General features: G+C 37.8%; 1 protein-coding gene across 3 annotated transcripts in view; it reads left to right on the top strand.

Moving 5' to 3' along the window:
* The window catches only part of grik4 (glutamate receptor, ionotropic, kainate 4), a 461,142-nt gene that overhangs the window by 44,279 nt on the left and 389,363 nt on the right, over window positions 1–27,500 (top strand). The window lies entirely within an intron of this gene.

The following is a 27,500-nucleotide window of genomic DNA, read 5'->3' as shown; positions in this document are numbered from 1 at the left end:
ATGGTTTGGAACTGTGTGAAACCATTATAGTTTAGTATATGACGGCGTGAGCAGAGAACAAGTCAGATGATGAGCTTTCTGTTTTTTTCTTTAATGGTCCCAGCCATTAAATCACCACCAGTGAGCTGTGCTAACATGATTCATTTTAGCTCATTAACCTTAATTGAGGATGGTGTCTCCTTATGCAATCTTGTGTAATATCTGTTTGAATCACAGGGGCTTAGGGAAGGGGTCTTATAGTAAAAATATATGGACTGAAAATAAAAGTAGTAAAACATTTTTTACCCAAATAATAAAGCCACTAACATCTAATAATTGAAAATGTACATATTTAAGTGATATACTGTATTAACACTAGGGAAATCATTTTTCTTTATCAAGGTTGATTAGGACATAATTTGCCCAAATTAATGTTAAAAGCCTAAATTAGGTATGGAAAATATATTGTAAAATGTTGCTACCTATATAATATAGCAAAGAAAGAGAAAAGTGCCATATACACACACTGCTTAACAAAGTGAGATATTGTGTGATCTAACACATGATAGCATTGTGTCAACAATGGGAGGTAAGGTTGCTCGAGGACCCAGATGCAGAGACGAGTGAAGCAGAGATGAGTTCTGAGAGGTTTAATTGCAGACCATAGGTAGCAGAGGCAGAAATCCAGAAATCCAACTAAAAATATTAAACAAACCAAAACCATGGAGACATCAGGGAAAAAACGAGTCAGAGGAGCCGGGGAGAGACGAGCTGAGTAGACAATACAGCAACAAGAAGGAAGCAGCACTGAGTGACTGCAGAGGTGGAGTATTTAAGGAGAACAAAACAAAGGATGGACTAACGAGCTGAATGAGGAGCAGGTGTGGGTGGAACTGGCAAGAGGGAATCCAAGGGGAAAGAAAACAATCACAAGGGGGCAACAGAGAGTAACTAAAGAATGCTAGAATATTATGGAAAATAAAAACAAAACAACCGATAACAGAAAACTGAAAACTCAGAGTCACAACAAATAAGAACCATAACACATTGAGTATAATAAAGAACTTTGAAAATAAATGTTAAATATTGTCTCCAATAAAACCACCTAAGCAGCTGCCTTATGAGAACCAAAAAACAAGCAGGAAACACCTTGGTATTCTCTGTGACTTCAAACATTTCATTGTCAATTATTGTTTCATTATTTATTTTTTCCCCTTAATACTGATCCCTTTAAATAATGAAAGAAACTGTAGATGAGATACTAAAATATTAGAAAATAAAAAAAAGTTTAAAAATGCCTTATTTAAGAATTATTCATTTGCTTGCATAATTTGTTACTCTCAGGCCACAGCATGATGCAAATTTTAAATTAAAATTTATTTGGGTTAATAGCATAGTATAATAATTAGGTGATCATTAAGAAGCCTTTGGCTGAAGACAACTCTACTGTAGTTTCATAGTCTCCTGCAGAAGATGCTAACTGTTGTCCATCATGTTCATCATTTCATGATGAATTCTTCTATATACAATCTTCTCTAGAGGAGTTTCTAGAACATAACTAGCCTTCTTTAAAAGCATGAGTTTTTTTTATCATTTGCTCTAATGCTTTTATTCCAGCAGGTGATGGCGAAAGTGATTACACTCTCCATAAAAGACTTGCTGAAAACATTGAAGGACCGAAGTAAAGTCTACTTGGTCTCTTCTTGTAGGCAACTTTACAGTTGTATCTCCAGTTGAGTTTGTTCTCCAGTTAACAACAGGATATTAATATTCTTCTGCCACTTCTTCTCTTAGGATTTAAATGGCATTAATTTTGGTTCATGTTTCTTCTGAAATCCTCATTTATGTAAGTGTGTGTATATATATATAGTCCCCATGCACCTTTTCCTCCTTTTGGCACTTTCTTTAGACTATTGAGCCGATGTGTCAAGTGAATTTCTCCACTTTGTGATCAATAAAGTCTTATCTTATCTTCAACTCAATCTAAGGGCGTCCCGATAGCCATTTGTTTGCTTGCTCAGATGGACCAGTAGACGTTTCACTAATTAACAACTCCCGGTTGTTAATATAACACTTAATTGGGTTTTAAAATAGAAACTTTGGCACAGTGTAACTTACTCAACTATGTTGAAAGTGTTTATTTAGCCCTTAAGAATGTGGAACTGTATAAACGCTGAAAAAAGTGTTAAAATCAACTCTTTGGGAGTTAAATAAACGCTGGTCTGTGAGGGAGGAAATTTCTGATAATTCGTAAGAATGTACTGTGTTGGAGTTACATCAGCAGGTCTTTTTGCTGTGTGGAGACTAAGATTTGGCATCGATTCTCAAGGATTGATCCGATTTAGAATTAAGGATGTATCTCCAAAAGAAGATTATTTCGGACTGCGTGTTATAGGACCAAAAGCGGACTTCTTTATTATGTGCGCTGCAGTTTGCTTTTACATTTTAATTTTCATTACAAGTCAAATGTGTAAATTTAGTTTCTTCTGGTAGACAGAAATGACTAGAGTGAGACAAAGCACAGACCTGGAAATAGAGGGGAAACTATCATGGAGGTCATGCAGTTGGGTTGTTTTTAGGCTGTTTTGTATTCATACTAAAAGCAAACCACACCACCATGTGTTTGGAAGTGGGCTACAATCAACAACTATTTTGATAACTGATTAATCTTTGGAATATTTTTATTTATTCACATATTTACATTATTTATTCACAAAATTTCTGATTAATACCTGATAAAATGAAATTACCTTTAATCATGTCAAGGTTATTTAGATTTTGAACCTGCAGCAAAAAACAGAAATATTACTTTTGTTACTTGTTTAGCAATCAGTGCAACTCTAACCCTCTAGTTCTACCAAAATATTTGTAAACTTAGAATAATGAGCAGGAATTGAGTGCCCATTTTATTTTGTTGAGGAAAAACATCCACCATGTTTTGCCTATTAGATGTAATGCAAAGACTAAAATGCAAACTAAAATTAGACTTGGGTGAAGGTGAGCAAATAACCCACTTGCACACAAAGTAGCCTGAAAAGATGTGGGACTCAGGCAATTAGCTCATACTTAAAACATGGAAAACTGAAAGTCTGAAATCAGTTCACCCCAGAACCTTTGTCTACAACTTTTCCTACTATCAGTTCCTACTTCCTCTCTTTGTTCTTTACCAAAATTTTCATCTTTCTTCTTTTGCAGTGTTACACACTTTTCCCACTCTTGTTTCTACCTTCATCTCTTTCTCTCTCCAAAGCTTTTCTCAGTCATCTTTCTTCTACCCTGTGCATTCTAGGTACTGAAGATGAATATTTGTCTCAGGATGTGTGCTACCTTTTCTCTGTGTAGTGTTTTTGTGTTCTATAATGTTTGTGATCTGCTCAGTCAAAGAAGGAGCTCATTTAATTAACAGCAGCATGTGGAGCTGTATGGGAAAAAATGTTCAGCTAGAGATCACTTACTGTCTTGGTATCTAGCATCTACTTTGAGTTTTCTTTTTTTTTCAAATTTGGGACTTGCCTGTCAATCTGACTGGAAGTTAGTGGAACCTTCTTTGTCCCAATCTTTACAACCGTATATTTATGTTAGCTGGATAGTTAAGCTATGTGTAATAATTACAGGGATTTATTGACAACTGTAATAAATTATCCATAGGTATGTTATTTCTTATCATCTATGAACAAAAAGTCTCAACCTTTATGTTTGTGTTGCTTGCAAAATAGTATTTATATATTTCATAGGAGCGGGTCATCCATTTGTGGATACAGACATCTTTGCACTACAGCAACACAGAGCTGACAATCTAGTGACTGTAGAGATCGCCATTACAATGTGAATGCAGCAAGTTAAGCCTATATACAGTATATATTCCTACACAGACTAATAAAATACTATTTATTAAATCATGTAGGCCAACACAAACTAGACTTACACCGGCCGTGAACTGCAACCGGTCAGTCATTATGAAGACGACCAATTTCAAATGCAGGTAGTTGTGTTTTTTTTTTTGTTTTTTTTTATCGATTCACTTCTTTCTCCTACGCTTGGTCACTGTTTATTTGTGAGTGCCTAAAACATGGGTAGGCTACAGTTCGCTCGGGCTAGCTATAGAGTCTAACTGTTTAGGACTGAAGTAGGATAGCAGAAGGTAAGATAAATCTGCTGGAGGTGGGGGACAGAAGCTGCAGGTTTCTGTGCGGAGTACAGTGGAGGTATCTGGAGGTAGGATGAAGGAACAGTCCTTCTAGGGCTAAAAGAAACTGCTTTTTAAAAAACAAAAACCCCGACAAACCTTTTAAGAGCATTTCCCCCTTTATCTTTTGTCAACATTTTCTCTATCTTCCATTTTGATTTAAAAAAAGCTTGTCTCCATGGCCTCCTCTACTAAAGCATAAATATCAAATTAACATAATTTGAAATGTATCAAATGTTTTTTTAGGTCAGTATGCAGCACTCACCCCGGAGAGAGGAGCTACTCTTCTCAAAAACGCAGCTGTTGTAACATGAGAGGATTTGATCTAGAATTTGTCAGGTAACCAAATAGACATGAAACTTACCTGATCAGACAGAAAACCCTTTGACTTCTCAGTGTGCTGGTTCAAATTGATCTGCTATTATCTTCCAAAACACAGAGGGATAATGTGAAATTTTGCAGCAGTGCAATGTCGCTAGTGGCCTTGATGGGGGGTGGCTAAACCTTGAAGTTACAGTTCAAGCATGCCTGGTGGCTAGAGGTTACGAAGTGTTGCTTTGATACTGCAAAATGTGTTGTGTCAGTGATATGATTGCAGCTCATTAGTCATACAGATTTTTTCATTAACTCCTTTTAGATAAATTGTTACCATCATAATTGCTATGGTATTCATTATATGGGTGTGCCGTCATTAAATATACTTATTAAAAACAAACTTGGAGGACGATGATAGGGTTCAACTGAGTGTCATGCTTAATAGAGACCTGCAGGGAATAAATAACAAAAAAAAAATATACTCCCTATTAATGGATGCCCATGTGCACACACAGACCATTAGCATATGTGGTTAAATGTCAAGTTCTTTTATAGCATGGCCAACAGAATACAAAGCACCTGTGCAACAGCTAGCTCTTCTGTATAATACATTCCTTTAAATAAAACCTGGGGAAACTGGGAGTATAATTCATTGTCATGTTTTTTTTATTTCTTACTATTGCTCCATTTTGCTGTACCTTTATTAAATGAAAATCTCCTTAGGGCCCATAATCTGTTTTAGGTAATATAATAAAAAAGCTAAGAAATTATTAATGCCAGGCAATATACATTTTAAAGGCAAAAATCAATGTCATACAGGGCTTAGACTTTACAGTAGCAAAGACAAAGTTACAAATAAGTAAACAAAGAGATAAGAAAAGGGGATCACTTTGAGACATGTCACACTAAGATATAACCCCTCCAGAGCTAAACCATTGTAGATTGCAGTGAAAGTCTGATGTTTTAGATGGAATCTTTACATTTGGAGTGACCTGTCAGAGAGACACGCTGAGCTGTCAGACTTTTAATCAAACTGTTTGGGTCAGTGGAGGCAAAAGATAGCTGTTTGGTTGTTAAAGAAAAATACATTGTTTTACAAGAGTGTTGATTAGAAAATATTACTAAGAGAATAGTACTGAGGTGAAGCTCCAACCATGACTGACAAAGTGAAGCTAAATGTATTAAGTTTTAATTTCTTTTTTTCTTTTTTTTTTTTTTACCTGCAAAGGCCACTACAAATCTTATTCCAAGGTGGTGATCTGAAAGGTGATGAGGCAATTGAAAAAAAAACTACTCAGACAGGGCTAATATCCTCTTTAGACCTACAGTTAGTTGTAGATACACAAACAAAACAACACTGGCAAGTTTCTTTATATTGCAAAACAATCCAGCCCCCCCTCCGTTTCTGAAAAGAAATTCCACTTCACTTCCCGTCAAACCTGTATAATGCAAAACTTACATGGGCACTGAACATGCATGACAGGCAGCATTAATACATTATCTTTTGTTTTTTTCCTTTAAGTTTATTCCATGCAGTATTAAGAGCCATCATATGTCGTGTCTTTCCTGTCCTTTCAGACAAATACATCAACTGTCTGGGCTGTCACTAAGATTGCTGTGACCAGACATATTCCTTTCAATCTGTCATGCTTTCTTACATTTGTCTACTTTCTTTTAAAAGATGACGAGAATGGAAGATTCAATGGGTCATTGGGCCCAGACATACAACCCTTATTGAATCATGAATTTATGTGTGCAATGATCCTTAAATATGATCAGAGAACAGCTTGAAACTGTCTGCACCAGTAAGCAGGTAGTATGACGGGCATATTATTTGCAGAACTCTTGGTACAATGCTTTTTTGTCTCATCTATATACAAAATATGTGGCGTTTCTCTTGCCATTAAGCTTTTTTGTATGTTTCTGCTATTTCTTTTTTCCTATGCTTTGGATCTTTATATTTCTTTGTAAAATTCCAATTCAAGCTTTTCCTGGTTGTGGTGCTGTTTTCTGAGACATTATGTGCCATGTTCTCCTTTGATCTAGTGTTACCTTTACCATTTTTTTTTACTCTACCTTCTTTAAATGACAGCAAACAACCACCTGAGAGACCTTATATTACAGCTGTCAGGTCACACCCTTGTTTGATTACCCCCCACCTTATTATCACAGGTTCTCTGGTTATTGGTGTGGGCTTTAGAGCTGAACACAAGGTGCAGTCAATGGGTATAAAGCGATCTGGACAATAGAACACAATCAGAAAAAAAAGCAGTCAAGAGCACCTCTTAATTTCATTACCCAGCATTATGAATTAGAAGTGTGGGAAGGCTTTGTCTGTTCTAGGTGCAAAAAAGGTGAGAAAACGTGCAGAAATCAGATTGACTTCATGCCAAGATCATTTACTGTCTCATCTATCAGCGGACAATAAAGATAACTCTTTTATTGTTTAACAGTGACTCCACTACATCTACATCACCCAAATTAGTCCAGCATACATTTCCTATTAAATCTTATCTAGCAGAAAAGCTTGTTGCTTTAGATTAATTTGTCTAAAGCTCATTTTATTGTTTGCATGTTGCCCCTTGAAGAAACTCGTCACCACCATAAAGAACATCAGAGATTGTTGAGTGGAAATTGAGAAAAATCATGTGTTTTTCCTCTTGTGCCAGTGTGTTTGTAACATTATATTCCCACTGCAGTTTCATTGGTTTTGCGTCCCTCTAGGATTGCCTATTCTTAAATCCTTAATACTGGATAAAGATATTTACACATGGATAGAGCTACTAAATGAATAACACCTCTGATATGATGTAAAATCCCCTTAATCATCAACACAGACAGTTTTTGGGTCTGTTGTGAAAATACATTTTAAAAACAAGAATCTGACATTTTGTTTGCTCTTAACTGTCTCACAGAGTAAAACCTGTCTGTTTTGATGTATATATAGGAAACCTCCCGGGTTTTGTGCTACTACAGACTGTTACTTCGATGCAAACAAGCCATGTGTTTCATGTCCTGTTAGAAACTCAAGGCCAATGTAAGGGCCAGATCTGCTCGGGTCCTGCTCATACCAGAGACTTTGCACTATACGATTCGCTGAAAGTTGCCATGATGACGTAAAATATTGTTGCCCAGACAACTATAATACCAATACAGCATCTGTGTGCCGAGTCGGGAGCATCTGTATCTGTGTTGGCGTATCCAAGCAATGAAGTTTTATCTGATTGATAACAAAACTGAAAAGATCTATTTATGAACTAAGTATCTGCTTTGCTCATTTGCTAACAGATTAGTTTATTTTAGCTCAGTCAGTTAGCCAAAATTAAGCTACATGACTTAACTTTGTGTCAAAAACAACTGTTCATTTTCTACTAGTAGAAGTTGTCTAAAAGCTCCTTCAAAGCCATTATTTATTTAGGGGTTACAGCTGCGTCGGATGCAGGGGTTTTCCCTGCAACCGAGGGGTTGCAGGTTCAAGCCCCGGTTTCGGCTTTATGTTGAAAAGTTGTCACTGTGTCCTCCAGAAGGCTAAAGTTATAGCAGCATAAATGTAAACTATAGCTCCGTATAACATAACTAGTTTGGATGAGGAGTGAAAAAGGTAGAGCCAAGGGGTGTTTATTGTATAGCTTGCTGATGTTAAAGCAGTCACACTAATTTAATCATGATGTAACAACTGAACAAGCCAGTTGTGGCAGAATGCAGGGAATGGTATGTGGAAAATGAAAGGTATACATTTAAAATGACAGACAGAAAAGGCTTTGTAAGAGTAAGCTACTCAAACTGTTTAATGGGCAGTAAACACTCAAGGTATCCTCTTGTGTCAGCCAGCATTATTAAATTAACTTATCTTAGGATGTAATTGCAATGTATGTGTAGTCAGCTCTCTGGTCAATGAAGTGTAAATTTGTTTCCTTCTTCTCATCAACAGCTGCAGTTAGGTTTTCCTTCAGGTACGGCATCAGTGAAATCAGTGATCACTGTAACAGACAAGAGTAGAATGGAAACAGTGGTGATATTCACTGCTTTTAACTTGAAAACATGTTTTTAATCTCTTTTTAGATTAGAAAAAGCCTTTTGACCTTGCCAAAAAGCCTCTGGCAAGTGTAAGTTTTTGTCCCTCCTTCTGTACTTCAAAGGCTTTTATTGACCTTATAATTTTCTATTGCACTGAGACTAGAAAGTCAAACTTTTTTCTGATGATCCTATTATGCCATGTTAACTGTGCTTTTAAAACTTTAAAATATATCTTATATCATGCCTTCTCTGTCAGGGAGCCATAGTTTTTATTTTTTCATTCACTAACAATGCAAATCAGATACTTTCAGGGACTGGTTTGAAAAGAGCAGAGCAATATTTTGTCAAAATTTCTTCCACCAAAAGTTTTTTAACAGATGATGTTGGTAAAGAGCTGTTCTTGAGCAGTTACTCTAATCTGTGAGATAGGATCATGTCTGAAAAGGGGTTGTAACGAACGTGAGTTTATTTAGGAATGAAAAAAGATGGTCAAATTTTACTTATAATCAGCTTATACAATTTGTGGAAGTTGGCCCTATAACAAATCTTGTCATTTTACAGCCAATGGGCAACACCAAGCTTTCATGATGTTCTCAAACAGCCAGGAGGACAACCAGACCTGTGTAAGAAATTAATATTTCATAAAAATCAGATGCTGCTACTTTTAATTTTCAAATATTGCTGTCAATTTGCAGATCCCTCCCTCCCTCCGCCTCTTCTTGTGTCTTTCTCCCATTTCATGATGTCTTACCGCCACTTACTGAGCTCTTGTATTCTGTAGCAGGCTGTTACAAAACCAGGACCAACTCTACCAGCTTTGAATTTAAGAATATTGAATAATTGGAGTTGAAGCTTTCCAATGTTGATGTTGAACTTCTTTATATAAAAACAAATTGCAAAAGATATGGCTGTGGAAAGTTGGCAGTCTACAGTGAGCATTAAGTACAAAGAAAAAGGCCTGAAAAATGTGTTACATTCACTGAGAAATCCAGCTGGGTGGCAAATATTTGAATAACTTTGCATCGCACAACTCTTCCAACAGCGCTCTCAGCGATGAATACAGTACCAACAGCCACTTCTGACTGCTCTGTCGCTGACTGTCATTAACTGAGAGCACTATACTATAAGTAAAAAAGAACATTTACAGCTTTGCATTACAGTGCTTATGCAGAGGTGGGTATAGTACCCCATAATTCTGTCCAAGTAATAGTAACACTGTTTTATTTTTACTCTAGTAGGGAGTTCTGTTAATAGGAGCACACACTGAACAAGCAGAGCACGTTTTTAGTTTGCTTTGATCTTGGAGTCTTATCTGACTTTTATTCATCACTGAAACATCACACCTCAAATTAAATTTAGAAAAGCTGATAAAATTTAGTTACTTTTTAGTGTCTCTGAATCCTTTAATGTAGAACTAATGAGAATCTTGTGCCGCACCATGTTATGACAAATCCAGAGGTTTGTATACCTTTGGATGGTCTCTTTACATTCTTCAAAACAGAGAAGGGCATTGAATTTTTTTTCTTTCCCCAACACATTTTTGAGCCTCATTGAGCAGCTGGTCTACATGCACACTTCTCTCTACCACCATTAACCACATGCATGCAGTACTTGGCTGCTGTAATGATGCTTGACTCCAGAACCCAGAGTCAAGCTTCCATTGTCATCCATCAATCTATCCAATGAGAGTCTAGCTGTATTGAGATTGCACAGACATCAGCTGCCTCTTGTGCTAAATTATCCTGTGAGATGCTGATGCATCTTAAGGTTAGCCAAATCACTTTTCTGTTTGTAGATCAAGCCTGGGAAGGTGAGATAGATTATAGTAAAATGCTTGGGAAAAAATGCTAGCTGTGGATTCCATTTGGACAGGAATATTGTTTGTGTCCTTAAAAATATGCTAACATCAGGCACTGTCATCCAGTAAATTTTTTTTCCTTGGGTTTATTGTGTTGCAGGAATTAAAGATGACTTTAATCAGCTGTATGACCTAGACGAGAAGGGGTCCGCTATTAAAATACAATTAATTCTAATTTCTTATTTCTATTTTAAAGGTTGCATTAAGGGCTAGTACAGTTTTTTTGTATATATTTATCTGTGGAAAAATAATTCCTGTTTTAGTTTTGCTTAGTAATGATATATGAAAATATCACTTATTATACAATACTGGAAATCCAGCCCTTTATTTATTTTGTTTGGTTTCTGCATGCTAAAGCCTTTGCAGACAGCAGTTAAAGTACATTTCATTTTTTTGAGAGTCCAAAGAGTACCACCTTTTGAATATACAGTAATTGAATTTTACGCTGACTGCTGCAATTAAATGACTTTTTAAAGATGCCTCCTCTGCCTCTGCTATGTGCAGAAAGAAAGAACATGAATCATATTCTCTTTGTCTCAAAGTCTTCAGCACTTAGCCATTCATTTAACACCAAATAAATCAATATTTAGCCAGATATATGCCGCCTTTACAATTTCTGGTTTGACCGCTTACTTGTCACCTGCTTCTTTGGCATCTTAAGCTACAATCATTGTAATTCAGATTAATCTTACTCTGTTTAGAACAGCAAACATAGTAAAATGGATTTCTGATCAGATAATGACATGAATGTCTTTTCATGGCAGATAAACATAGTTCAAGCTATCACAACTTTAATGAGATTTGTCCTCCACCTGGCAATAATATTTACAACACCTATCAGAATGACAAAAAGCTGTTCCTGTAGTCTTTATATATGTATGTGAGTAATTGGATGGATCAAGCTTTTTTGTAAATTCGCTTTTTTTTTTCTGTAGTAACATTTAGAGTTACTGTTGATAGCTTTTATTTATAATACTTTGGTTAACTGTATTTTTTTGGTGAAAAATAAGGTTAATTAATTGTACGAATTCTGTTCATTATTTACATAACTAATACCATATTCAAAACAAAATTCAAAAATAATACAATGTAATGACTCGGAGCAGAGGGACCCAGATTTCAAGGCAAGACAGAGACTGGAATAACTTTAAAAAGCATTCGTTCAAACGATGGGCTGTGGATCTGCGCTATCAGCAGCTAGGACGTCTAAAGCAGGAACATCTATAGGAGAAAAACACAGGTTAGTGACCACGATAATCTGACAGAGAATGATTATGAACGGGTGAGTTACTTACCTGGTTTGGCAGATCAGTCTGTGCCCAGAGAACGAGGATGATTCCAGCTGGTCAGCTGGCAAGACGCAACACTGCCAGAGAATTACAGACGCTGAAGCCAGGAAGGCTGCACAACTGGCGCGAGGTCAGATCCAGGCAGTCGAAGGAAGGAAGACGGGTCAGGCAAACAGATCACACAGGGGCAATCAAAACACAGGAGTCGAGATGCAGAAACTAGTGAGGATCAGGTAATCAGAAACACTACTGGGTACACTAGAGAACTCTCACACAAGGCTTGAGAATAATCTGGCAATGATGGGTGGGTGGGACCAAGGAGTTTAAAGAGAAACAGAACCGGGTGGAACAGATGATGAGAAACGGGTCAGAGCTAGACAGGTGAATGAAATGAGCAATTAAGCCAGCCATCAGTGCCAAAATCATGACACACAAACTGCTGTGTACAGTTTATCTCTACTGACATCCTTGAAAAAACAAAAACCTTTGTCAGACTTTGCCTGGCAAAGACTCAGTAATTATTTTGAGTGTCCACAGTGTTGGAATCGCTGTTATTGTAGTGCAGCTACTCAAATAACAAATGCAGTCATTCTAAACACATTGGTGGCAACATGGTGTGAAAGTGCCTGCGACAGGAAGAGGCTGAGGATGTTAAACAGGAAGAAAAGCTATTTTTGAGAATGGAAAAAATACATAAAATATTTTGTGCTGCAGAACAAGCAGGAGGTTGTTACACCAAATTGTTATAGTAAAGATGTTTCATTCTATGTCATTTTTACCCTTCTTTTTTTATCATACAGTTGTCATAGTACTAATAATATTCATTATAGTAATAAGTAAATTGCTTTTGGAAATAATTTCACACTTTTCTTAAACAAAGCCGTGTTTTGTGATGATCCTTTTATGCAATATTTTCTTTGCGACACACATAAGATGTTAAAATATAGATTAAAACCATTGTGATGAGTGAAATGAAGTAAAGCAAGGCAATATCGTGTTTGTAATTTAAAATTTCAGTTCACTCTGTCCTACAGTGACAGTGAACAAGGATTAGATCCTCTCAAGCATTACCTTTCCACCAGCAATTCTTCTGAAAGAAGTAGGCAAATTTTGAGGATTTTGAAAGCAATGCCTTTGCATGAGATATTACACGTGGCAGGGCAATTTCCATCCTGAGCAGGAGCGACCTGTCTAGTGCGGCATTTAATTTTCACATGTGATTGCCAACGACTTTTTTCTCAAAGCAAGTTGGTTCTCAGACTGTGTCAGATTGATTCCAGCAGAGTTGACACCTTTGCAATGAAAAAATGCAGAAAATATCAAACGGTCATTGTAATCATGCCTATGCCACATGATTCACTGCATTGCTTAAACCAAGTACATTATGATTAAATATGATTTTTTTTTGTTGAAGGAAGAGATAGAGGGAAAGGTAATACTTCATGTTTGAATCATGAGGGCCATTCAAAGAGTAGGTTTATAAAATTCACCAACCTTCTATGTACAGTATGAGCAGCAGCCAGGGTGATTTAGCAGAGCCTTCTTGTATCCTTATTCTTGGTCTGACAAAAACAAGAAACAAGTCTCTGGGAAGTGAAACCTTTGACAGCATTTCATTATCCACTTAATAGCACCACATCAATTACATTGACAATGACAAAGGGCTTGGAACTGGATCACTGAGATTGGGAGTTAGTATAATGACTTTGACATACAGATATAGATAAGAAAAAACATATGTGTAATATATCTTTCCCCACTTGATGTAAATCTGTTTATTTTATAGTATGATAGATATTGTATATACTGGCACAATGAAAGTTTAGAACAAGATGGCAACCAGTTATACTATCTTGCAGTAGAGTTGCTAAAATATGGTATACTGCAACATGATATGTTAAGTTATTATGAATGAACAGGCTTATGCCTAATTAATGCAATCTAAAAGAAGTTTTAAAATATTATTTTGCATACCAACTAACACAGAAAGTCTTGACTCATCAAGCTAATTTACCCTCTGTAGGACCCTTGCATCATCATTATGTTTATTTCGCTGATCACGGTATCACACTAGGAAAAATATTACCTTCATTGTATATTCCTACAGAGAAAGATTTGGATGTCTATAGTAAAGTGGCATTTAACGAATGTTAAATAACCTTTCACTTGGGTAAATCCATGACGGATAACTTGAAGCATCACATTTGCAATCATGTCGCACTCCATTCATCATTGACTGCACCTAAATCCTTAATCTTGATTGAGATAAGCAAGAAAAAAATCCCCTCCCCTGTAAAAATACAAATGAAGTGTTCACTCCTTTAGGTTAGCTTCAATTTACAACTAATTTATTTTTGTGTTTATTATCGTAAAACTGAATAATGCATATTTTCAGTAATACTTCACTGTAGCTGTAAAGAACAGGAATGATGAAATAGTCTTCCATTTTGGAGCATACTCTACTAACTTAGTAACTGTGTGAGTGATGTTACATGATAATTGCTAATTACTCTCTTTTGCATTTTTCATATGTAATATTTAATTTAATAGGTAAGATTAAGTTTTTGAAAATCATTAAAACCTTTCAACATTTCTTCTGTTTAGTATTGCAGCAGGACACTAAAAAGCAATTATTATTGTGTTATTCTGAAATATTTAATAAAACATTCAATGATAATGACTTATTCAAGTAATTTAAATAACTTAATACTAAAGGCAATTTACAGTGTGGAGTAAATAAGGACGCCTCCTCATTCCTCGCTACCAAAAATGTCTAAAATGACACATATATATATATCACGTCAAGTGTGTCTAATCAGAACATTGCTACTTGGCATTTTGAAGATTTGCCCTTTTCAAACCTCTGACATTTTGTCTAATGCGGTTCTGAATATTGAGATGATGTGAACGTCATATAAAAATAATACAATGTTGGATGCCTCCAGAAGGAAGATTATTGCAATTAAGAAATAATTAAATTAAGTTTTAAAAGAATCTGAATTCACTGTGTGGTAGGTTACTTTTAAAACAAAATGCCAGCTTGCTCAAGTCTTACTATCCAAGCAAGCTCTCCCACACTGCTATTTTACACCATTTAGACCTGGGTTGACTTCATCCATATTTCTTATTGTATAACATTTCTGAATCTAACATAGTCCTAATATTTAAAAAAAAATCTCTACTCAGTGCAAGGTTATTAGAATAGTGGCTTTAAGTATAACATTGTTCCAACAAGGTGTCAAGACAAGGTGACTACTCACCTTCCTGTTCAGAGCTTAATATCACCCACTTATTTCTCCAGAGAGTGACAGCAATGAGGCCTCTACCTCATTACCTAACAGGTAGTGTCTTGACTGCTGCAACCGCAGATTCGTCAAAATATTTTAACTGTTGTATTTTACTATAATTGATTGTCACTATAATAGTATAGTAGGATAATGGATCCCTAGAAGGGTACGATTTGGGGGGGGGTTCTCACAGGAAGCTTCTTGATGCAAAAAAATAAATAAAGTTCACAAGTTGACCCAAAAGTCATTCAACTGAACGGGTAAAGATCTTAGAGGCCAGCAATGCCAGACATCAGGGTAGAGTTTCTTGTGACCAGTGACTTTGATAAGGCAATGTAATGGCAGGTGGCCAAACAGAGCAGAGTCCTTTGAGTTTAGTGACTCTGATTTAGACAAGATCTTGGAGGCAGGGAAGGCAAGATCCTGAAGGCTGAAAGAGCAGAGACCTTGGAGGCTAACTATGGGAATTCGACTGTGGAAGCCTAAAGGTGCTGTGGTTAAGACCAAGGGGCCTTCACTGGTTGTGGTTAATATCAAGAGGCCTGCAGTGGCTATGTTGAAAACATAGTGATCCATTGTTGTAGAGGTTAAGAAAGGTTCACCACAGGACTAGGTAGTCCTCGGGATCAGTGTCAGCTGTGTCAGAATCCTTGAACCTAACGCAGTTAAAGTAATCTCGGAGCCTGACCTTGCAACTGAGAGAACCCATGAAAGGTCTTGTCAGGAAACTGACCAAAAGACAAAAAACCTATTGAGAAACTTGAGCTTTGGATGAGGTTTAAAAGACTAGAACCTTGATTAAGGTTTAAGAGACTTAACTCTGTGCAGAAGTCTGGAGCACCAGTGGTGAAAAATGAATGAGGTTATCCTGCACCTTAAAGGTGTCAGTTAGAATCCCTACTCCATTCATCTGACTTGTTCTGTCCTTGGCATTTAGCCACATTGCCTTTGTAAGTGGTCAAAGAGCCTGATGGTACCTCCTTATGGCAGCCTTGCTTCTGTCAGTGTGCCTTAAGACAGGTATGGCTAAAATAAAGCTTGCCAAAGTCATTGTGTGAATGTGCAAACACTAACCTCTAAAGCTGCATTGTGGTGACATGGTGGAGAAGAAAATGGTCCCTGAATCCTGGTGTGATTGCTGAATTATGTTTGGGCGGGCAGGTGCAGGGGTTTGAAGTGCTGAAGGCAGGCAGGCAGAAATGGCTCATTAATTTGAGAAGTTTTTAATAAGAATGTGAGATGAAAACTTGGCATAAAGAATTAATGAACTGGCATAAAGGGATGAGTCCAGGAAATACATGGAACCAGTAGGGGATTTGAAAGGTTTGGCATAGTAGCAACTGTGAGGAGTAAATGCAAACAGATTTGCTTAGAAGTTGTTTGTCAAAGAGTGGAACTAAGAGGCTGACTGATGGAATGCACCTGGGCTAAATAACAAGATTAAGGTGGCCTTACAAATGTGGTTTGAAACAAATAGAATAAATCGCACAGATAAAGAACTGAGAGGAAAATAACAAAATATAACTGGGCTGAAAAAGAAAAGAAATATCCTTACATGAGATGTTGAAGGAAAGCTAACTACAGAAAGAAGGCCCATGGAAAAAAGATGGAAGGCATGAAAATAGATTAAAACATATAAATGCAGAAAATAAGCTGATACCACAAAACTCAAACAGGAAAACTATTGATATAATATTGCAAGGCTTTAGGAAAGCTAATACTGCAAAGTAAGAACCAAAACCAACATCAATAAATCCTGACAACCCCTTGCCTAGCCATGTTCCAAATTGGGACTCTATATCACAATAACTCTAATAGAGCCTAGCTGATATGGTACTTACAAGTAGAACAGCAGATCTGCATCAGTTTGTTTGAAGTCTCACTATGGCCGGGTATACACCATACGATTCTTTGCCCTTGTTGGGCCGTTTCTCCAGTCTTGCAAGAATTTTGTCATGGGGCCAAGTTTCAGCCTGATCGTGCATTGTTCATTGTGTAGTGTACAGGGGGTAACGAGGGGCGATTTGGCCCTCACAACCACCACCAGATCAGGGATCGCGAGGTCGGGATAAAATCAAACATGTTTGAAATTCGGTTGGCCGTTGTGAGCTGTTTGTGGACAAATCCTTCTGTTGAAGCAGGCTACAAGCCGATCTACCAGAACCTTGAGCACTGCACCTGTGTAAACAAGGGAGTTTTTCTTCTTCTTCCAGATTGAAGAGTCCGACCAGCACCATCTCTCAGCACTGAGTCCGACGTGCGGTTTTTGGATGTGCAGCGTGAGCAGATATATCGAATTAGAACGTAAGGTAGCACAGCGTGAGAACATGCATCGTGAGCTGTAAATTTCTGGACCCTGCGGTTTTGTCATGCAGTTAGAGTTGTAGTTGCGATTCATAATATCGCACAGTGCGTGCCCGGCTTAAGGAGGAAACACATTTACCTAATTTCAATCATGTTCATGTTTCTCTTGCTTTACTTTTTGGAAAAAAAAATGTCCTTTGCCTTTTGTTTCTAGGTCCATGTCAAAAGCCAATGAAGTCAAAGTGTTCTGTGATCACCCTTGAGTAGCACAGGGAGGGGCATGTGGGTACCGATTCCAACTTAGATCAGTGTGCCATCACGTGTTCGTCTCATTCTGACAATGATAATGGTCTTCTGGACACAGGCAGTAAGGGAGGATTACAGTGTTGAAGACTTGATATTGATTTTATGAAATTTTGCATTAAGATCATGTGCAGGAAATACAGTACCAAGTGACTCTGAGTTATTATGAATTAAACAGGCTTATTTTTAGATTAAAATATCCTTCCTTTTAGGGGCTCCACAGCAGCACTCTGATTAATAGCTAAAAACCCATGTCCATGTACTGACGTCTTACACTGAACCCTTTCAGAGCTAGCTCGGTCTTCTATTATGTAGATGGATGGAAACGTTGAGGGTTGTTCCAGAACATAGTCTGTAATTGGTTTCTGTAGTTGGACCATCCGCCAGTTCAACTCAATTCAATTAAGTTTATTTATATAGCGCCAATTAACAACACAACACATCTCAAGGCACTTTCCAATTCACCAGATCATACAGTCAAATTGATTCAAAGTTTTCCATCTGAGGAAAACCAGTTGATTGTATCGACTCATTGACTCGATTGCAATCCCTCACACTAAGCATGCTTGTAGCGACAGTGGAGAGGAAAAACTCCCTTTGAACAGGAAGAAACCTCCAGCAGAACCAGGCTCAGTGTGAGCGGCCATCTGCCGACGCCGACTGGGGTTAATGGAGACAGAAGCAGAGATACAAAAAGCAACTGTAAAAGGCACCCGCCGTCCTGAAAACACACAGACGGGCAGACGAGCTCCAGGCCAACTCCCATGTCAGAGGATGAAGAGAGCGCATTCAGCAAGTCAGTCAGAGAAACAGGACTACACTGGAAAACAGGTTGATCTCCAACATCTATAAACAAAGATGTTGATGGCAGCAACACAGCTGATATTTCCCTCCAGGATGGTGTCACAGCCAAACAGGAACAGACGAGGCGAGGCTACTATTAGAAAAAGCAGAGAGCATATCGTTAGAGATTGAACTAACAGATTCTGCAGAGTGGCAGAACAGAGATAGAATGAAGCAGAATGAAGAATTTCAATCTCAGTTAGTGATGCTGAGGAACGAGGAGGAATCACACCTTACAGAACCAACCTCAGAACCAACCTGAACAGATCTCTAGACAAAGGAGATGGCTAATATGACAGCAGAACTGCTGGTACTCTGGTACATATAGTATTTTCCTGATCCTAGCCCCGGTAGCTGATCTAATTACTTCATTCATAACTCAACCCATCCTTAACCTCTAGATTCTCAGATCTGGCTCTTTCAATACCCAAAACAATGTGAAAGCCCCCCACAAAAAAAAACAGCATGAATTCCTCTGAACCTTCTGTTTAAATCACAAACCTGTAAAACTCCTAATACAAAATGCAGAGCCATGTTATTGCCACCAAGTTAGCCTCTGATTGTGGTACTAAAAACCCTAATAACAATTCTCTTTGGGTCACCATCTGGAATGGAAACAATATATGACCTAAGCTCCACATCAGCTTTTTACCTCTGCCAAGGAGGTTATGTTTTTTGAGGACGTATGGCTGCTGACAACTGCTCACAGTAGATATTCACTGAACAACCTAGTGACTCTTTCAAAGAGGGGGGGGGGAATCCCACTTCCTTCTGAAAATGTTCCAAGCACAGAAAAGTCGCCGTGGAGTGCTCTGGCTTTTCCTTATCATCTGACCTGCTTTACTCATATTGAAAACATCTGTGTTCCATAGGAAACTTAAATAAGCCGGTTCCATCCTTATGGCGTTTGAAGCAAAAAGCTGTGCCACAAGGCAAAGGCATGTCATGAACCGCGGACAGATGGACCCAGTATTCTAGGAGAGACAGTCAGTAGGAAAGTTCAAATGTTTATTAAATAAAACAAAACAAAAGCGGAGCTGTGGCTCGCGAACACTGCAGGCGGGGGGGCAGAGCACCGCCCAATCTCAGACATTCTGTAGTGGGAGAAACACAGGTAAGTGACCACGATCATCTGACAGAAGATTATCTGAGTTGGTCACTTACCTGGTTTAACAGTCCAGACCAAGAATGTCCCCAAGTGCTGTAGTTCCAGAGGATATGCTGGAAGCTGATCCTGGTCAGGGATCCAGAACAGACAGGAACAGAAACAGGTGGCAGGATCCAGACTTCCAGGCATCCACAGGCTCCACCAAGTGGTCACGCACAGGAGCAGACAGGATTAGGTGCAGACAGGCAGGCTCCGTGGAAGAGGGTAGCCGAGACAGGACGTAGAACCGGAACTTGAAGCAGGACTTTAAACTGGTCTCCTCCCTGGAGCCAGGCTTACTGGATAAAAACTGAACCTCCCCACATGATGAGCCAAAACCCAGAGGACTCCGCGGGGGAGGAACAGTGGACGATCAGGAGACGAGACAAACACAAAAACCCTCTTTCCACTGGCTGCTAGGATCCAGGACATGAACCATGAACTAAAACTGAAACAACAGACTGACAGAAAGACAAGAAATGATCTGGCCCTGAATGCTCAGGCTGAACTGAATATAAACCAGAGGAAACAGGTGAGAGGAATAAATTATAATTGAGGCAGGGAGGAAAAACGGCAGGTGAAAAGAATAACCAATTAAACAGGAGCAAACAGGCCAGATCATGACAAGGGATACTATTGCTATATCTGTCAAGGCCCAGAACAGTAGGATCCAGTATTTGAGGCAAACCAACAGTTATATTTCTTAAAATGTTTTTTGGAAACTGAACTGAAGTGAGCACCGTCGGCATCTAAGGCAGGAAGCTCTAGTCTTATAGTTTAGTCAGAGCCCAGATGGTGAGGTTTGTTCCATGCGGTCGGCTGCCAAGTTGACGCAACGGTTGCGGGACAGAGAGTCCCAGAAGCTGATGTATCGGTGGTTGGGGATCAGAGTCAAGCAGACAAAGGTAGGCACGATAATCCAGAGGGCGAAGCCAAAGCCGATGTCGCTGATGTGGTTGGTTGGTCGGTGACATGCCAGGTCAGAGATACAGTGAAGTGCCGAGGGAGAATTCAGAACAGAGTCGGGTAACATTTCCAATCACAATAGGCAGAGACAGGCAGAGATCCGGCAGGAGTCAGAAGACAGGTCAGGTAAACAGATCAGATGGGGAAAGGCAGGCTAAGAGGTCTAGAGGCAGAACAGGTCAGGATCAGGAAGTCGTAATTCAGGTGGGCTAAAAGAATTCTAACCAATGGCTTAAAAATAATCTGGCACTGATGATTGGTCTGAAGGCAGGTTAAACAGAGACTAGTACAGGTGGATCAGATAAGCAGGTAATACGAACTGGGCGGAGCTAAGCAGGTGTGTACAATGAGTAATCAGACCAGACATCAGTGCCAAGATCATCACAATATCTTAGTCCATGAAAACTTCAGCTGTAGTCCATAACAAAACGGCTAGTCCCGCTCTCAGTCGTTCTGCTGTAAACATCACAACTGTTTTCTCCCTCAGTCACTGAGTGACACTAGAGTCCTCTGAAAGGCAGAGTTTTTGATGAAACCTATTTTATCCAGGCATGCTTGAAATGGCTGCTTCCTTCAATATCTTTGTTTATAGATTTTTGACATGGGCCTGTAATTTCCACAGTGTTAAATGGGTAGTGTCAAAGTACACTGACTCTTTTAGAGTTACTACAACAACAACTAGAGTAAGATCTACACTATGAAATTAATTTAACACTAATTCAGAGAGGGACTAAATGTACTCGGATTGGTGTTATACTTAAAATTTAAAGTGTCACTTAAATTTTTGGCCAGTTTAATAGAATTAGCAAAAGTGATTTTACTTTTTCTGTTTTTGTTTTTTTTTGGTCATTTTTCAAGATAAAGATAGTTGAGTAATAAACCTCTTAATTTGAAAGCATAGGCAGATTTACCAAACCAATAAAGAGTGTATAGGTAGAAACATTTTAAGCAGCACTGTGCATTGACTGTCCTTGCATCACCTGCTTCTCTGCCTCGAGGGACTAAAAGCTTTGAGGTCCTTCAATGTATAGTGTGATTTAAGAGCTGACAGTATTTCATATACAAGGTGTCTTCAGTGAACACTCTGGAGTGAGGTCACTATGATATTCCCTGTTTTGTACTTTAATTAGCTGAAAGTGGTTCTCTCAGCTTTCAGGCCTGCTGTTTTGTTCATATTGGAGATGAGATTATTTAAAATATATTTGGGTTTTACACAATGACGATATTCTGACAATAATCCCTTCAGTCCTGTGAAGCTTGAAGAAAAGTTTTTCTTTTCTTTTTAAGGCCCTTTGACATAAAATTAAAAACAATATATATGTTAGGGTTGACAAGAATCTCCTTATGTTCCTGTTTGGATCAGTTTGTTAATTGAAATGTATAACTTGAGATTTTATGGATAAAATATTTGCTTAAGGCACAATTTCTATCCATAGATTCCAGAGATTTTGATTGGATTTATACAGAACTTTGTAAGTAAGTTTTATTGCTCCCTCTCACCCAAAGTTGAACATTTTCCTGTCAATCGGTGATTGAAAGGAAAGTGTTAATGACAAGGATATTTAAAGAGTTCCATTAATATCTAGAAGATTCATATTGAGTTTTGCCTGGCACAATCAAAATGTACACTACTCTTACTAAAGCAAACTGTTTCCCAACTCTAAGTTGTAAACTTTTTATGCTGATTTGTAAAAACCATAACATAATCTTGCAATAATACAGTTTATCTGTGCTTTAATGTCAGTAAAAAAAACAAAACTGTTTTTATAATGTCAGATTTAAAATGGCGTTGATCTGGCTTTACTGTAACTTTTAACAATGTTTCCCCGAATGCTTCTTCAAAATCTTCTGTATTATCAGATAAGATTTTTTTTTACCAAGGGTTTCTGAAGGCTAAGCCTTTACTTCTGCTGCAACATTGCAGGAACATTAAGAGGGACTGCTCTGTGTTTTTTCTTAGTTCCTACCTTAAGTAAGGAAATGTTTTATAACATTAAACAACAATTATTTGGCTCTTACCAAAGTCAATTAACCAAAACTGTATAGAGTATCTATTTAAATCCGCATCACCCTCAGTCACCCAAGCAATGTAAATGTTTCAGTGCTGCAATGTCGTACACATTTGTAGCTGTAAAAAAAATGGCTATCAGCTATACAATGCTATCAACTGCTTAGCTGTGTGAAGGAAGAACATGAAAAAATATATCTGAAAGATTTCGAATGCCTTTTTTCTAAGCTGGCAGACAATGTTTCTAGCTTGATCATGAAGTCACAAACATATTAAAGAGCTTTAATAAAATAACATTTCTATTGGACAGTTGGTAGCCTTGCAAGATCGTAATCACAAAAAGTGTAATAACTCAGAGTGCTAATTCCAAATAAAGGGGCAAAAAGTAAGTAGACTCTCTCTGTTTCCCTTGGATGTACAAAAAAAAGGAGAATCCAGATACTGCTGTTGGAAAGTTCCTCATTAACAACTGGTGAGCAGTTGTTTTGATCTTTTCAAAATGGGAAGTCTAAAAAGGCTAGTCTGGAGGAAATAGCTGTGTGAAGGATACATTTGCCATCATCCTAGAGAAACACATCCTTCCCGCCTGTTGATTTAGGGTGGGTCAGGTAGAAATATTAACATTTTTGAGCAATGTAGAGTCACATATTTGATTTGTGGAAGTATTATCTACACCTGGGAAATTAGTCTGTCCTATACAGCTTCAGATGCAAGAGTACAACCAATAGATCACCGGTTCAAGTCCCAGCTCCAGCTTACACTGTTGTCTTTAGGCAATACATTTCACCGCCATTGCCTTCTGATGGTGGTCAGAAGGCTTGGTGGCAGCTATGTATGGCAACCTCTCGTTTATCAATGAGCTCCAGGGCAGCTGTGGCTAAAATGCAGCTTGCCATCCTGGATGTGCATGAATGACTGAATGTAGTAGATATATAGTAGATGTAAGTAAAGGTAATTTTCCATTTAGTTTTGAATTAGTGTTTGTTAGTTTAACTTTAAGGGTTCTAGTTTAATTTTTTAATCTTCAGTTAAATCATGTATTCACATGGCCACCGTACATTCATTTGTACAGGGCAATTATGAAAATACAGAACAAATTGCATATCATATTGGTTTAATATCCGATTCAACATTTAGCTGTCAAATAAATGACAATTGTGTATTTTAGAGCTTGGGGGAAACCCTACTTCAAATACCCAGAGACATCTATTCAAGAGAACTGTACATTTAATAATTTCATATATGCTTTGATGTTCTAAGATCAATGATAATATGTGAATGCAGGAAAATTGCTAATCCTCTGTGATCCTCTACACTCTTCTGTTTATATTTTTACTAATGTTCCTTTAGCATCACAAACTCGATTTCACTCAGTGTGAGCTTAACACAGTGAGTACAATTTATTAAACTATGTAAATGCATTTCACCTTGTAAAAGGGCATTTTAATTTACTTAAAACAAGAACTATCATTTCATATTAAAGACCAATGGAAATTATGATTTTGATTACAATGTAAAAAAAAAACAAAGAAAATACTGACACTATATTTCTTAAATGCTATATAAAAAGATTTTTTTTACATCACTGAATTTTAAATGGCAGAACATGCTTTTGCTCTAGAGAGAGCAAAAAATAAATAGGTATATTTTGGAGAGTCAGAGTAAATCTCAGCATTACATGTTCAGAACTGCTCATCTTATTAAACTGCATGTCAATCTAAAAAGTTATCCATTTGGCTATAAGGTCAGCTTTTGAATTTCAAAAAAATCTGAGCAAATTGTACAAGATAGGGAAGGACAAACCTTTCTTTCACGGAAGACTGAATTGTTGGGTATGTGGAGGAAAAATGTAAAAGGTCACTCTGCTCTCAATGAGTAGGATCACTAATGGCTATAATCATGCTTTTTTTTATTTCCAGAAGTGAATTGCAGTCAAAGAAATCCTGGTGTGCAATCAATCATTCTCAAAATCCCTATCATAGTAAAAGTTTAGTGAGCCATGCAATCATTGCTAATGAAGGGTTCAATGTTCAGAAGCATGTGTAGCTTATGATACAGTGTTATCAACATTCAGATGATCAAGTAAGTTTATGGATTTTTTTTTTTTCTGCCTTTCATTATCTAACATATCGTATTTCCAACTGTAGTGCACAGGATTGTTTTTATTAGACCTAAAGAGCAACACAAAATATTTATTTTAACCAATGGAAGTTTTAGCCTGTGTTGTAATCTTCTGCTTGATATACGTATATAGAAACGTTTATTAGACATTATTTGGGGATTATATCCGATGTGAAATACACAGAAACAGAAGTAAAAAGGAAGAAAATAGTAAAAAGAGCCAAAACATTAAAAAAGAGAAAAAAGGAGAGGAGAAAGGGTAAGAATGAAGAAGAGATAAAAGAAAATACAAGAGAACATCCTCAGAGACTGCTTCTACATCTGCAGAGATGTAGAAAAATATATATCATGGATAAAAACATCCAAAGCATATATGGAATCATCACTTGAAAATACTCAGTATTATTCAATTCAATTCAGTTTATTTATATAGCGCTAAACTCTAGAAATTTAACTGTACTCAACTACAGACACTGTTAGTCAGACTAACTATATGTTTATGTGGGCAGAGCAAGACTAACAATGGGTAGATGGAATTATCAGTGAGAATTTATTTAGGCATAAAGGTATGTTCTTTTAGTGGGTTTATGTGTTAGAAAGTATTGCACTACTGTCTTTTCTGTTAATAGCACATAGCCTCTGTGGACCTATTTCAGTTACGGCTTCCATATACCTAGGCTTATGCAAATGCAGGATCATGAAACATTGGGCATTTCAGGCAAAAAGATTTATTTCTTCCACACAGTGGGAATATTTTTCACCACTAATATGATGGAGAGTCAAAGACTAGGATTCCAATGAATTTCATTTGTGAGGCAGTCAGCATAACACCCTTCACAACCGAGGTTGAAAATTTTTTGCGGTTCAGCAGACAGTTTTTTAAATTTCAAAAAGGATTGGAGAAGAGATGGACTGTTATCTCATGCACTGCAATTACACTGGTGGATTTTCTCAAAGAAGATTTGCTTTTATCACATTTATTGAAATGTTTACGTTGCTTCTTTGATTATACCTTCTCTCTTTTTCTGATATGTTAGTGTGGGTGAATAACTTCAGCATTCATGCAGGTAGGAAATAGAAAAAAAAATCCAAAAACGTCACAGTTTTAGCACTAAAATAGTATGCAATTTCTCTAAATGTATGTCAACAGAAAAATTATAAGAAAATTGTAACACTGCAGTAGAAAAGCAGCGATATACAAATATGCGCATGTTTTTGTGTGTATATATATATATATATATATATATATATATATATATATATATGTGTGTGTATGGTGGTGGGGGGGGTTACCTACAATGTGGAGGAATTATTTTGTAAAATATCCTACATTTGGGGATGTACATGTACATAGGGACATTCAACTGCTCCTCATATGGTTCTATCCTTAGAGTTGAGGTTAGTGTCAGGATGGTTAGGGTTAGGTGTATATCATAGGGTTATGGTAAGGGTCTGGGCAGTGTTGTATAGTACTGTAACTACTGTACTTGAGTATACAAACAAATGCAAGAGAAACAAAGTGTTTGACCCCACCTACTGAGTGACTGCAACAAAGTTGGGACTTGACTGGGCTTGTTCATCACCACCAATAGAATACACCTGTTTTGTTTCTCCCATTAAACACAAAGCCAGTCACAATCAGCAGTAGCCACAGGGTAGAGGAGACTGAGACGACAGCGACTGCAACAACGTCGGACTCTGCTACAGGGGAACCACCAGTTGGTAAGGAGAGCCGGTGGCCGTGGCCTTATTTAAAGTCGTAGGGAAACGGCTGTTTCAACCGTTGCATTTCCAAATTCTCCAGAGTGGTGCACGACTTTACACGATTGAATAAAGTGAATGTGATTGGTTGTTTATCGAGAGGGCAGGATTGTTGTGGCGGAAGGTTTGCAGTGTGATTGTGTCCGCTTTCTCTGAAGCACTAACCATTAACCTACTAGTTCTAAGTTGTAGTAGCACTAAATTGGTGACTTAGAAACAATGTCGAGGAACACTATGGACAGCGGAAACATGCAAGAGGAGGAGAGTTTTGTGTCTGAGGTCATGGATGAGTCTCCTCTGTCATACATCTTTCATTTAGAGGAGGAAAGTGGAAGATGTTGTGGAAGACGACGCCAGGGCGGCAGAAGCTTCGTTTGGTGCATTAGCTGTGACATTTGATGCTATAACCTCCTTTCTGCAGCCTCCTGTCTGCAGCACTGTTTGCGGTCAGCTACAATTTGGGAGAGGAATAGGGGAGCGTCTGTGGAGGGGGCGGGGACGTCTGGAGCAGAGGTATTGCGTTGAACTCATTGCACTGATTATGTGCAGTATTTTTGCAGTACAGTGAACCCTCGTTTATCGCGGGGGTTACGTTCCAAAAAGAACCCGCAATAGGTGAAATCCGTGAAGTAGAAACCTTTATTTTTTTACAGTTGTTATACAATGAAATACTCCATACTACATTGAAATCAAGGAGCAAAAACTTTTTACAGGCCCAAGCATTTGTTTAACAAATAAAAATACGGTATAAACGTTGTTAACTACTGTACTGTAAAATAATATAGTTATAAATAAATACGTAATAATTTTAATCATCAATACGAAATGAAGGGTTAATATTGCGGGGATCAGCACCGCCCCACCGTGACGGATTGGAACAGGACAAAATGAAAAATGATTATGAAAAAAAATACAAAGTACAGTAGGACAAATACTGACTGACGTGTACAGTACAGTACAGTATTTCACTGCTGTTCTGACGGAGCCGCTGCATCCTGACTCTGTTCTGTGGCGTTTTTTTCTTCTAAAGCCTGCGGTGCAGGTGTGTTTTTTGGAGAGAAGAACATAGTTATCTGCAGTGTTGGGAAAGTTCTCTTTCTACGTGAACTAGTTCAA

Source organism: Cyprinodon variegatus, unplaced genomic scaffold (genome assembly GCF_000732505.1).
Source record: "Cyprinodon variegatus isolate N-32 unplaced genomic scaffold, C_variegatus-1.0 Scaffold213, whole genome shotgun sequence".
In the NCBI taxonomy this organism is placed as follows: Eukaryota; Metazoa; Chordata; class Actinopteri; order Cyprinodontiformes; family Cyprinodontidae; genus Cyprinodon; species Cyprinodon variegatus.
This window is presented reverse-complemented; position numbering and strand designations above follow the sequence as displayed.